This window comes from Drosophila mojavensis, unplaced genomic scaffold (genome assembly GCF_018153725.1).
Source record: "Drosophila mojavensis isolate 15081-1352.22 unplaced genomic scaffold, ASM1815372v1 contig_16, whole genome shotgun sequence".
Classification (NCBI taxonomy): domain Eukaryota; kingdom Metazoa; phylum Arthropoda; class Insecta; order Diptera; family Drosophilidae; genus Drosophila; species Drosophila mojavensis.
In genome coordinates, this window is record NW_025318693.1 from 6,388,912 (window position 1) to 6,401,568 (window position 12,657).

At 38.1% G+C, this 12,657-nt stretch overlaps 1 protein-coding gene across 4 annotated transcripts in view; it reads left to right on the top strand.

Annotated features, from left to right (window-relative positions):
- Window positions 1–12,657, top strand: part of LOC6573248 — a 64,984-nt gene that overhangs the window by 31,610 nt on the left and 20,717 nt on the right. For 2 of the 4 annotated variants that reach the window (XM_032732770.2, XM_032732776.2), the window contains one exon: window positions 11,047–11,100. The gene's annotated coding sequence lies outside the window, so the exon portion shown is untranslated. The remainder of the gene's footprint in view (window positions 1–11,046; window positions 11,101–12,657) is intronic. The other 2 variants (XM_032732777.2, XM_032732779.2) reach the window with 2 other exon arrangements.

The window sequence follows — 12,657 nt, forward strand, 5'->3', positions numbered from 1 at the left end:
GCAGAGCCCGAGCCCAGACAAAAAGCATTGTGAATTGGGGTTGACAGGAGCAACAGCAGCGGTGGTGCCAGCGGTGGCAGTGGCACCGGAGACGAGGCGACAGATAAAGTGGCAAGCAGATTGGCTCCTGACCGGACAGACGCCACGAATGGGCATGGCCATTGGCTTTGGCTTTGAGTGGCGAATGCAGCGCTCCTCATTGACGTTTAAGTTGAGAAAGGCAACGGCGATGGCGACGGCGACGACGATGGAGAAGGCAGGCAGCACCACGCGCGCAAGTGTCGACACTCACTCGCTTCATCTTCAGCTTTTCGTTGTTGTTGGTGTTGGTGTCGGTGTTGGCACGCCTCCCTTCGATGAGGCAGCCATTGCTGTTTATGTCCTTGCCACGGTGTCTACTCGTCTGTCTGCTCGTTCGTGCCTAACGAGCTGCACTCCAGCAAAAAATAAAAAAGAAAACAACAAAAACGCAAAATAAATAACAAAATACAGAAGCAATTTTCTACTCTCGCGGAACACTAAATACACTGACAAAAAAAAGTTTAAATATCATAATATCATAAATTCATTATTTAGTATCATAGCATAATGTCATTTCATATACATATAAATTAAGATATAATAAATTATTTGTTGAAAACTGATTATATAGAACACGATTTATTCTATGAATAAGGATTAAATTATTATTTTTTGGTTTCATATTGTAATATAAATATTTTTTTATAAGCAGCTATTTAACTAAACTTGTCGTAGCTGAGGAGCTTAGAGATAAACCAATGCTTATCATTGAGTTAATATTAGGATTAATATAAACAAATATTTTTAAAGATATTTTGTATTGGGATTTCAGCTTTCTCTAGCTTTATCTAGCTTCGATTTATGTTACTTTAAGTTACTCAAGCTTTTGCTTAAAACTTGGAAATTTTATATAAAATTTTAATTATAAATTTGGAAATATATTTAAATATTTCATATGGAAATATTTTGACCTATTCAAGCTTGCGGAATATTTTAAAATAAGAGTCGGTTTACATTTGATTGTTATTTTGGTTTGCGTTTCACAGCAGCAATAAATCATTGGAAATTGCATTCGAATCGAATCTGCTTGCAGCCCTGATTGCTGTCAAACCTTTTTAAATTCATACATATATAAATAAGAGTTCAGAATTGTCTTTTACGATTCACGTAATTCGCAACAAATTGTAAATATCCTGTGCATAGTGTATAGCGAGCGCTGCTGGCACTGCTCGGCGTAGACGTTGACGACGACGACGACGGCGACGGCGACGGCGACGGCGACGGTGATGGCAATGGAATGGATAACCAAGTTTCTGGATGCCTCGTTGATTTCGCTTGATTCCTTTGGCCCCGGTGCGTTGCTGCGAGGCTGTCGCCGTTGCCACAGCCATCGCTGCCTTCGCTGCCGTCGCTGCCTTCGCTGCTTTCGCTGCCGTCGCTGCTGTCGCCATCGACGTCAGCAGGGGCTGCTATCGAGGCCATGTGGTCGTGATGGCTGACTTTGGGTGGCGGGGCTTGGCCGGCTGATTGCTCGCAATGTAAAGTTGTTGGCGGGCTTGTTGTGCTCGCCACAGATTGTTGATGTTCGATTTAATTTTAGCTGTGCTGAATTTTGCGTTATTTATTTTATTATAATACCCTTTACATTTAACGGCGCGATAAGGCATATTGACTTTGACATTAATTGCTTGGCCGTGTTTTGCCATTGTGTTGCGAGCGCACCCAAAGGCATGTCCCGTTACTGCCACTTGAGCACGGCTTTTATTGTCGGTCATTAACGTCGCCCACAGCCAATCGAGCCGAAGCCTTGCCTTGCTTGTGCTCTGCCAAGTCTCACTAAAGCAATTGGACTTTAGTTTTATAATAGTCGAGCTGTGAAAAATGAAGACAAGAAGTTTGATTTGAAACAAATCTCAATTGCACTTGCTTAAAAAACTTTTGATTTGATTTTTGCTCTTACATAAATATTTCATAAAATATTAATTTAGTCAAGCAACAAAGTTTTATCATTCGTAAGTTCTTGAATAGCATGAGTAAAACGTTGAAGATTTTCTTTTGTGTTTCAAATTGATTTGATTTTAATTTATTTCTGTGAGAGTCTAATGTATGTGAGTTTGAGTTTGATATATAGCCTTTTGTTGCAGCTCAATGGAATCTCCATAAATCAGCAAGTGTCAGCGAATACATTACGTATACGTTAGTTGGCCCAGTGTAATATATTGAAATTATATATATTTGTTGGAGAGTTGTTAAGTTGATGTTAGACAGCTGATAAACGAAAGCGCTCACATTTTTTCTTATGACGCCAGAAGCAGCGAACGCCCCATTAATTTATAATAGTGAAAAATCCACTTAAAGCCAAAACTCGTTGCCAAAACTTTAAGTATTTATACAGAGCCTTGGGATATTTACATATAAAATTAACTTAAAATATTAAAAACAAAAGTTGAGCCACTCTTCGCTGCTGTGTGATTGACAGCCTTAAGCTAGACCATCACAGCAATTGCTGAAGGCAGACAAACTCTGAACTGAGAGCTGAAATCTGTTGTTGCTAGCAAAAGGGGCAATCGATCAGTTGCACTCGTGCAAATTGCCAAATTTAGTTCATTTAAGCTGTCAACTGTTGAAAGTTTAAGTAAACGATTACGTGCGAAAAAACTAAAAGATGAATTAAAACGAATCAGGACCGTAAAAACTGAAATTCAATTAAACAAGCAGCTCTATAGTTGGCAATTGAAATCTGTTTGAAGTGAAAGTAAGCTTAGAAAGTGTCGTCCTCTCTCTCTCTCTCTCTCTCACTATAATTTTCGCTCTCTCTTTATCTCTTTCGTATGTATACGCTATCTTCTTTTTTCTCACACTAATTTTGCTTTACTCAAAGTCTTTTAATGAACCAACTTTTCAGCATGCGCTCAAAAGTATGCTACAAAATATTAAATTTCTGTAATTAATATCTTTTTTGCCTATTCTGAACTTTGTGTGGAATATATTTGATATATTTTACATATATATAAAGCAGTTTTTTTGTATAAGTAAAGTAAATTTCAGTACATCACACAGCTGAGCTGATATAGGTGTTTCATTAATTTAACGTCATGCATAACCAAATCAGTCCTCATACCCATATATATATATACATATATGTATATCTAATATATGTAAGTGCTTAAACGTAGTTAGTTGTTGTAAGTTGATGTTTATATTGGTTCATTTGTTGTGTGTTAATCTTTAAACATGACAGTGAAGCTGGTCAGAGGCGGGCAGAAGGCCAGAGGCGCAGGCTCGTGTTTCACTGAGGCGCACAAGTAACTTGAGTAGTTACACACACACACACTCACACATTCATGAATATTCATGGCAAACAGAGAGAGGCTCGCAGAGCATTTGTAGTTGTATTTGCCTGCCTACCTACCTGTATTTGTATTTGTATTTGCAATTGCTTAGCTTTATTTCGGCATGTAAATAAATACAAGAGGCAACCTGTGCACACACGCACACTCATGCACGCACACTAACATTAACACACACGTGCGAATAAGACACACGTGCCTAATCACGGCGCTGCATCGGAACAATCTTTAATCGACTCGTGTATTTTTAGCTGGAAATGATTATCAAAATAATATTAAGGCGATTAGAGCAACGAACGCCATGACAACCTTTTCGATGCGCCGTGGAATCTGCGGCCAAATCTGATCAACTTCCTGGGATTAGCCTCGACAATGCGAATGCCAAAACTGACTGTGCGCTGTTATTCGATTGTGTGTGTGTGTGTGTGTGCTGCTATGTGTACGCGTGTGTGTGTGTGTGTGTCTGCTACCATGTGGCATTTACAGGGTCTTTACAATTTAACGCACTGCCAAGTTCAAATACACAAAAGCTCTGCCATCGACTTGGCCCGTAGCATAAAAAACAATTACGTATGAGTATGATCGACTAAGTAATGCTCTGTTCATAGTGGAAAAGAAAGCTAGAAGAAATTGAAAAAAAAAAAAAAATCAGTTGAACTTGACTGTATATGATTTTTTGTAGATTTAAATTAAATTCGACCGCCTTGAGAAGATCGCAGTTAACATAAAGTTAAGATATACTTTTAAGTTTGTTTACAAATCTTTAATATATATATTTCAGATGTCTGTTTTTATATATTTATACATATTTAAGTATGTGTTAACCACAACCTGCTAGAGGCTATCAAATATACACATATATATATATCATATATACCTATTAATATATATATTTATATAGGCTATCATACACACCCCTTATCATATTTAAGGGCTCTGAGTGCCAATATACTTGAAATGCTACAACGCTAAGCAGAGCAGCAGAAGCGCTGGCAAGGTGGGACGCTAGGCAGAATTCAATGCACACGCCTCCGTTAACAATAATTCACGCAACTTTGCGCCTCTTTTGTAAAAAGAAATAACTTGCAAAAGCGCCCCAGCAGCATCCGCATCCAAGGGGCAAACAAAACGCCGCCCGATCGGGCGGACCACGCAAAAACTCATAGTAAAAGACCATTAAATTATCCGACTGTGGCTGCTGCTTTGGGAGCATTCACAAAACAACACTAAATGCGTATGTGTGTGTGTGTAGGTGTATGGGTGTGGAACATTTGTCAAATTGGGGAACCACAAGTTGGCAGCTTTAAGAAGCCGTCAACAACAAAAAAACAGCAGCAACAAAAACAATCGCTCAATATTTTATTAGTCTAATTTAATATTTGTTTCATTCGGTTTTTTGTTGCCTCTGCCAGCCAAATTTTTTTTTCCGCCGGCTTTAATATTTATTAAAAGTCATGTGCGTGCCGCCACGCTGGGAAATTGCTTGTACTTCTCGTCTTCTTCTCAGACTTCTTTTTGTTTGGCACTGAAGCGTGCAAAGTCCACAGCTAAGCAGCGTCTTAGTCTGAGGTTTTTACTGACTTTTGGAACAGCAGTCTCTGTGATATGATGTGAAACCATTCGCCGTCAACTGTCCGGCAGCTGTCTAAATGTCCGTCTGACTGCTGTTGCTTGTTGTTGTTGATGACTGCTCCCACTCCCGCTCCTGTTGCCACTACCTCTGTAATTTCGTTTTTCTGCGTCACAAAGAATATTTTGCATTTATTACATCGAACGCCTTCATTACATCCACAAAGAACTGACAAGTGACGGGCACGTTTAGCGTGGGAGTTGCACAGTGGCATAAGCTAGTGCAAGCATTGGACGAAAATTCCGTCGCCAGGAGTGGCAGGTATTTTGAAACTGGTGTGGTTCTATTGAATAAAAATAACATTAGAGTAAGAGTTGAATTGTAGATCTGATTCTGTATGATAGTTTTACTTAATTGTTCTGTATATCGATTCTGTATATAAGTTCCATATAATGGTCAGATATGCTATGAAGTTAGGAGTAGCACAGTTGCCTATAACAGATGCACGTATCAGCTGTGTATGACAGTTACGTATAACAGTTTTATAAATCGTTCTGATTAACTGTTGTGTTTAAAGAAATCTGAAATAACAGTTGTTTATCAGGCATGACTATATGAGTAGACACACAATTAGCTTATATATTCAAAAGATAATCATATAAGAACTCTTATGTGTAACAGTTATGTATATAATGTAGTGCTTGACCGTTTTTTTTTTTTTATGTAATAGTTTAGCGCAGGTTGCTGGTTAGACATGAATATGAGTAGACACAGCATTAAGCATATCATGATTCTATGAGAGAATTATAACAGGTCTGTCTATAGCGATGTGTATAACCGTTTTTTCATACAGTAGGTTACCGCAGTGTTGTATAAGATGGCAATATGAATAAATTATACAATATATCATGAGTTGATATAAGAGAACGCTTTTGTAAAACAGTTTTGTTTTACATAATACTATACCCACACACACATATAAATATACATCCATTGGCTTGTATGGGATCCATTAACATTTCTGCTGTCATAATTTCAATTTGAATACCAAAGTGTTAATTCATTGAGATCCTTGTGCGAGGAACTCATCCGTTTGCAATGCGTATGTCAATGGTGATTAAATCATAAGATTGTAATTAACAGATTTTCGCCTTTATGTGGCACGAGAAATGGGTTTAATGAATCTTATTTGCTTTAAAATTGAAATCAATACTTGGGCCTCATTTAATAAACGTCGATGCACGCTGCTTGGCTGAAGGACGAAATTACACTGCAGGATAAGCAGCTACAACAACCATGTGTATTGTATCCACTGTGGCAACGTCGCCCAATCCTATCCCCTCGCCCCCAAAAGCAATGGCGCATTCCAAAAGCCTGACTCTGCCTGTCATTTAGTATGTAAATTGAGATAAATCGTTTCTTGTGTCTGCCACACACACCCAGACACATACACACACACAGCCACACACAGGCAACAATAATATGTACAGTCAAACAGCAAGGCATATATTGGGTAGTCTAAAAAGTCTTTTCGTATTTGTAATGAAACTTCAAATCATATTTTTAAATATTTATAATAAACTTTATTAAATCAAATATGCACCATTTTGGTCGACCACCTTTTGCCATTTTTCCACTAGAGACATAATTCCATTCGTGTAAAACTTTCGTGGTTTCTCTTTGAAAAACTGCTTCAAGTGATTTTCACAGGCTTCTCTTGAAGCCAACTTTACTCCGTTAAGGGAGTTCTGCATTGACCGAAATAAATGGTAGTCCGAAGGTGCAAGGTCAGGGCTATATGGTGGATGCATTAAAACTTCCCAGCCAAGCTCTCTCAGTGTTTGCCGGGTCATCAAAGATGTGTGTGGTCTGGCGTTGTCCTGATGGAATACGATGCCCTTTCTGTTGATCAGTTCTGGCCGTTTTTTTCGATTGCTTGCTTCAATCTCATCAGTTGTTCACAGTAAAGTGTCGAATCAATCGTTTGACCAGGCTGAAGCAGCTCATAGTGGATTATTCCTTTCCAATCCCACCAAACACACAGCATTACCTTTCGAGCCGTCAATCCTGGCTTTGCGACCATTTGTTGAGCTTCACCACTCTTGCACCATGATCTTTTTCGCACATTATTGTCGTATTTGATCCATTTTTCGTCTCCTGTTACCATTCTCTTCAGAAATGGTTCGATTTCATTTCGTTTCAGCAAAGAATCGCAAATGTTAATTCTGTCCAATAAATTTTTCACAGACAATTCATGTGGTATCCATACATCGAGCTTTTTTTGTAGCCAGCCTTTTCTAAATGGTTCAGAACCGTTTGATGATGAATGTTTAGTTCATTTGCGATGTCATGGCTGCTTATGTGACGGTCTTGGTCAATCCTTTCCATAATTTCATCGACTTTTTCAAAGATTGGTCGACCAGAGCGAGGTGCATCTTTCACATCGAAATTTCCTGAACGGAAGCGTGCGAACCATTGTTGTGCTACACGAACTGATAGAGCATCGTCACCGTAAACATCACAAATTTCATTAGTGGCTTGCGTGGCATTCTTCCCTTTTTTATACAAAAATTTCAAAATATAGCGAATTTCTTCTTTATTTTCACTCATTTTTGAACAGCTGTAACTTTTTTCAAATTCTTTGAATTACATTTTTTTTTTTTGGCAATCGAAGCTTAAAGTGCTACCAATCGAACACCACAATGTGTACACAATGTGATTGGTAGCACTGGAGATATACGACGCCAACGACATCTATTGGCAAAATACGAAAAAACTTTTTAGACTACCCAATAGATATTATATAGCAACTTATATATGCATGTCGATATATATGAGTGTGTGGGCAATGTAATATATAAGACTGTTGTAAGTAAGTAACACGTCTTTACGCCAATAACAATGCCAGCCACGGCAACAGCAACGACAACAACAATAACAGCAGCAGCAGCAACGGCGGCATCAGCAACTGTCGCTGATGTACGGCGAGTGCGGCATACGGCGCGTATGAGTTATTTCCTGTACCAAGCCATTTTATTATTAAAAAACCAGAAGCGGCCGTCAGCAGGCGCAGGACCGAGTGAGAATGAATGAGTGAGTGAGAGGGTGAGCCATAGTGAGTGAGAGCACGCTAGCCTGCGAGCGTGACTAGCTTTGATGTTTGACTGAAAGGCAGTCAACGTTTGGGGCGTGGCTGCAGCTGCTGCTGGTGGTGCAACTTCTGCTGCTGCTGCTGCTGCCGCTGCTGCACGCCACTTGAAGCTTTAAGTGCATAATTGACTTAATTAGCCACCTAAACCACTTTTGCTGCTGCTGTTTGGTAGCTTGCGCGAACTGCCACTGCTAGCAGCTCCTTCGTGCCACTGCCTAAAGGACTTCAATCATATACCAACAAATAAATATATTTAAAGATATATATACATATGTATGCATATATGTATGTAACAACACTTCGCAAAATGTTAGGCTTCGATATATAAACTATATATATACTTGAATTAGCCAAATACTACTTTCGTTAACTCTATTTCATCAGCTTTAGTAGTTATCGATAATATGCAGCTGATATGCACCATCTGATTATATTGATTGTTAATGTCTGCATCTTATTTTAAAATATTTTAATCTGCTTTTCTTGTACAGAAAATAGTACAAAATTGTATCATTAAAAAAAATATATATATATAATTGTTGCTTTCATTTCAACGGGAAACTTTCAGCCCGCTTAATGACTAATGCCACAATCACAAATTATAGGCATAACATTAAAGATCAAGTAAGAAGGCTCCAGTCGAGACTGCTCGACTAGGAGATACCCTGAACCCTCTAAGCTGATATTCTAATCATTCTGCAATTATTTTATGCACACATACAAACACATGCATTCACACGCACGCATAAGCCTACGCTCTGCTAACTGCGCAATAAGCAGCGACTGCGCTTGGGCTGCGCTGCAGTGTGGGCAATATTATGACAATTTATTTGTTGAATAATTTCTTTTGCATAGGATCTTAATAAAACTTTCAGAACGTATTCATACGGTGAATATGTGTGTACATTCCAAAGCACAAGTCTCTAGTACTTTACTTTTAAGCTTTTTACTATTTATTGCATTGTGGATTTGAAATGTGTAACGATTATTATTCCAAATTAAGTGCAATTACGACCTTGCGTTGGTTTGGCTTAAAAGCGGCTTACACGCCTGATTGCTTTATTAAAAGCTGCTTAGTATCTTGCATAGTTATATCATATTTGTTCGTAATAAAACATATAAGAAATTTGTTGGGCGGCTTAAATAGTTTTAAGCTGCAACCGCAATTCGAGGAATATTCATAATTGAATCATATGTAGTAAAGGATTGTGTTATTTTTGTACAGTGTATATCTGTATATATAGTCGCTGGCATCCATCAGTGCATTATGGCTGTTGCTGTTTGGGTGCTGCTCTTGCTGCTGAACTGATTAATCGCCCAAACGCTTTGTAAGCACTTTGTATATGCCGTTTGCCAGCATCATCGACCCCATTTAACAGTCCGGCGACCAGAGACCTCGCAACAAATCGCAAAAACTACACGAACTCTTGTAATGCGCTTATAAATTTTGTCTGCACAAATTTTGCCACACACACACGTACAGACACTGTGTGGGTGTGTGCGTGTGCCCCAATCAAAGTCCCCCCATCCCCACCCTTCCATTATCATGCCTCGCTGTTGGGGGAGTTGCGTAAAAGCTATCGATTATTTGTATAGTGCTCGTAATGCAACAAATGCAAAACCTGCAAAATTTTCCCATTTTGCGTCGATTTCTTCATTTTATTTTTCCGTTTTTACGTTTTCTTTTCACTTTTTGTATCTTTTGGCAGCGCCTGCCACGTGCCGCATCCAGTTTGCTGCCGAAACTCTACATAAAAAGGCTCGACTCTTCAACTTTTTTGTAGCCAATTTGAAATTCTTGCCCCAAGTTTAAGTTTAATTAATTATTTTTACAATTTAACTTTTATGTCAGCTTTTTGTGTGTGACGCCCATGAAAGGAAATCATTATTAAAGCTCTGGCTCTCTCAGCGGAAGTAGACGACATTTCACATTCATTGGCATCATTTCACAAAGTCCAAAGTAGTCATTATATGAATTATATATGTATATTGACTAACTTGCTAATTTTGTTCCAAGTTTATATTTATAATAAGCAACAGACAAATAAATATATAACTAGTCCCCACCAATGGGTCTAGGCCCATTTCGTAGAGGTAGTTGAGCTATAAATACTCACTCGCATTGCCCCAAAAAGTTGGCAGACAACTAACTTATTTCATATGTAAAAACTTGCACAGCTAAGCACAACAAAACTAAACGACTTAACCGCTTTAACTGCTGAATACGTTATATTTTTTAAGTAAGCCAAGTTAAGCCAGCGAGCTAAATTTCAAAGCTAGAAGCCAGAGCTTCTTCTATTTTATGAACAAAAGCCTAGCATACTAATTGCAGCAAAGCTAGCAAGCCATCACCGAATATATTCGTCTCTGTCTGTCTCTGTATTTATTACCATCTCTCTCGCTGACTCTTGTTAGTGCTGACTGTTTCTATTTCACTCGGTCTGTTTTACTATCTCCTATTACTGTCTCTCTAATTTGCTAAGTTTTTATAGATATACATATATTCAACTATGATTCGAACATTCTCTCTCTCTAACGCTCTCACCTTCTACTCTCCATTTTCTTTTCTCTCTTACATACGCGTCCCTCTGCCTCTGTCTGTATTTCTCTCTCTCTCTCTCTCTCTCTCTCTCTCTCTCTCTGATGTCTCTCTTATTATCTCTCTCCATTCCTTTTCTTTGCTTATCGCTCTATCATATTTTATCTGCTATATCTTACTCTATCTATCGCTCTCTCCTCACTCTTTCAGAGACTCCTTATCTTTCAATATATTTCTCTCACTAGCTCTCTCTTTCTATACCGCGGTCGGTCTATCTAGTACATTCTTTCATTTACTCTCTATCCTCACATCCCATAAAAGAAAAGAAAATCTAGATTTAGTTTAAATATTCACCAACTTTGACTTTCTCTTTCACTTTACTCACTCCCTGTCTTCTGTTTTTTTTTCCTTACAGCTTACACTCGTGTCTGATTGCTTTGGTTTCACTGTGCTACAGGTAAAGGTAAAGGTAAATATATTTGTACCAATTTAATTTTCACAGCCGCTTCCGCTGCCGCTGTGCTTGTGCCCCTATGCGTGCGTGAGTGTGTGTGTAAGCTGTAAAACACTACATACACACACGAAAATAAACTCATTGAGTTGAATTCATATAGGCACTCACCATATATACATAGGCACACACATGTGTGCATGTGTCTGTGCCTGTGTCTGTGTATGTGTATTATTTTGTTTAGACAGCGTTATGTGTGGGTCGGTAATTGCTTTGCAACGAAATAGAGCATAACAAATTTCACGTGGCGCAAGTTTATGCGGCGGACCCAGCTCGCTTTACAGCCGCACAGGCCGCAGCTTGAGCCGATGCGAAATCCGGGCCGAAAAAATTAAAGCTAACAAGTAGGAATATCGCAAACGGGCATGCCTGACTACAACATACCCTGTTGAATGAAAGTTGACAATATTTGTGTGCGTTTTTTGAGTCATTCTAAAACTGTAAGGCAATGGCTTTCAAACTGTTTATAAAGTGTATTATGATTTCTAGATTATGTAGTTGAAATTATGGGCCCTTTAAATATTGGAATTGAATATCTAAATTTCATGTTTCTGCCTCATATGCTATTAGTTATATATTCCAATATACTAAGAACTAACTTTGTCTTATAAATAATACATGTTTCTGGCTCTACCTTCTTCATGCCTCTTTATCGATGATTCTAATCAGGCAACTACTACTATTATACGACTAATAATAAATTAGTCTATTAAGCGTCCTTAACTTGAAATCTATAGCTTAATTTAATATACTGCATTCCTTGACTATCGAAGATCCTAATCAGATAACTAGTACAACTACTAAACTACTACAGCTACTAAACTACTACAATTACTATACTACTACAACTACTAAACTACTACAACTACTAAACTAGTAAACTACTACAATTACTATACTACTACAACTACTAAACTACTACAACTACTAAACTAGTAAACTACTACAATTACTATACTACTACAACTACTAAACTACTACAACTACTAAACTAGTAAACTACTACAACTACTACAACTACTAAACTACTACAACTACTAAACTACTAAAAGTAATAAACTACTACAATTACTATACTACTACAACTACTAAACTACTACAACTACTAAACTAGTAAACTACTACAACTACTACAACTACTAAACTACTACAACTACTAAACTACTAAACTACTACAACTACTAAACTACTACAACTTCTAAACTACTACAACTTCTAAACTTACTACTACTACTATATAGAGTAATCTAGTTCTTATCCTTAGATCCAATACGGCATATTCAACACTTTTTCAAACTGTATACTTTGTGGTCCTCGTCAACAGTTTGTTAGCGCGTTTCAGTGTGTCTGCGCCGCCTAATCGAAGTTTCACTTAGCAAATCAACAAAGTTGTTGTCAGTTGCCAGGTGTTGTTGCTGTTGTTGTTGTTTTTGTTTTGTGCACACCTAGGCATGATTAGCATTCCGTGCGAAAGCCACAACGACGCAACAATTTGCAAAGTGAATTAACATGCCA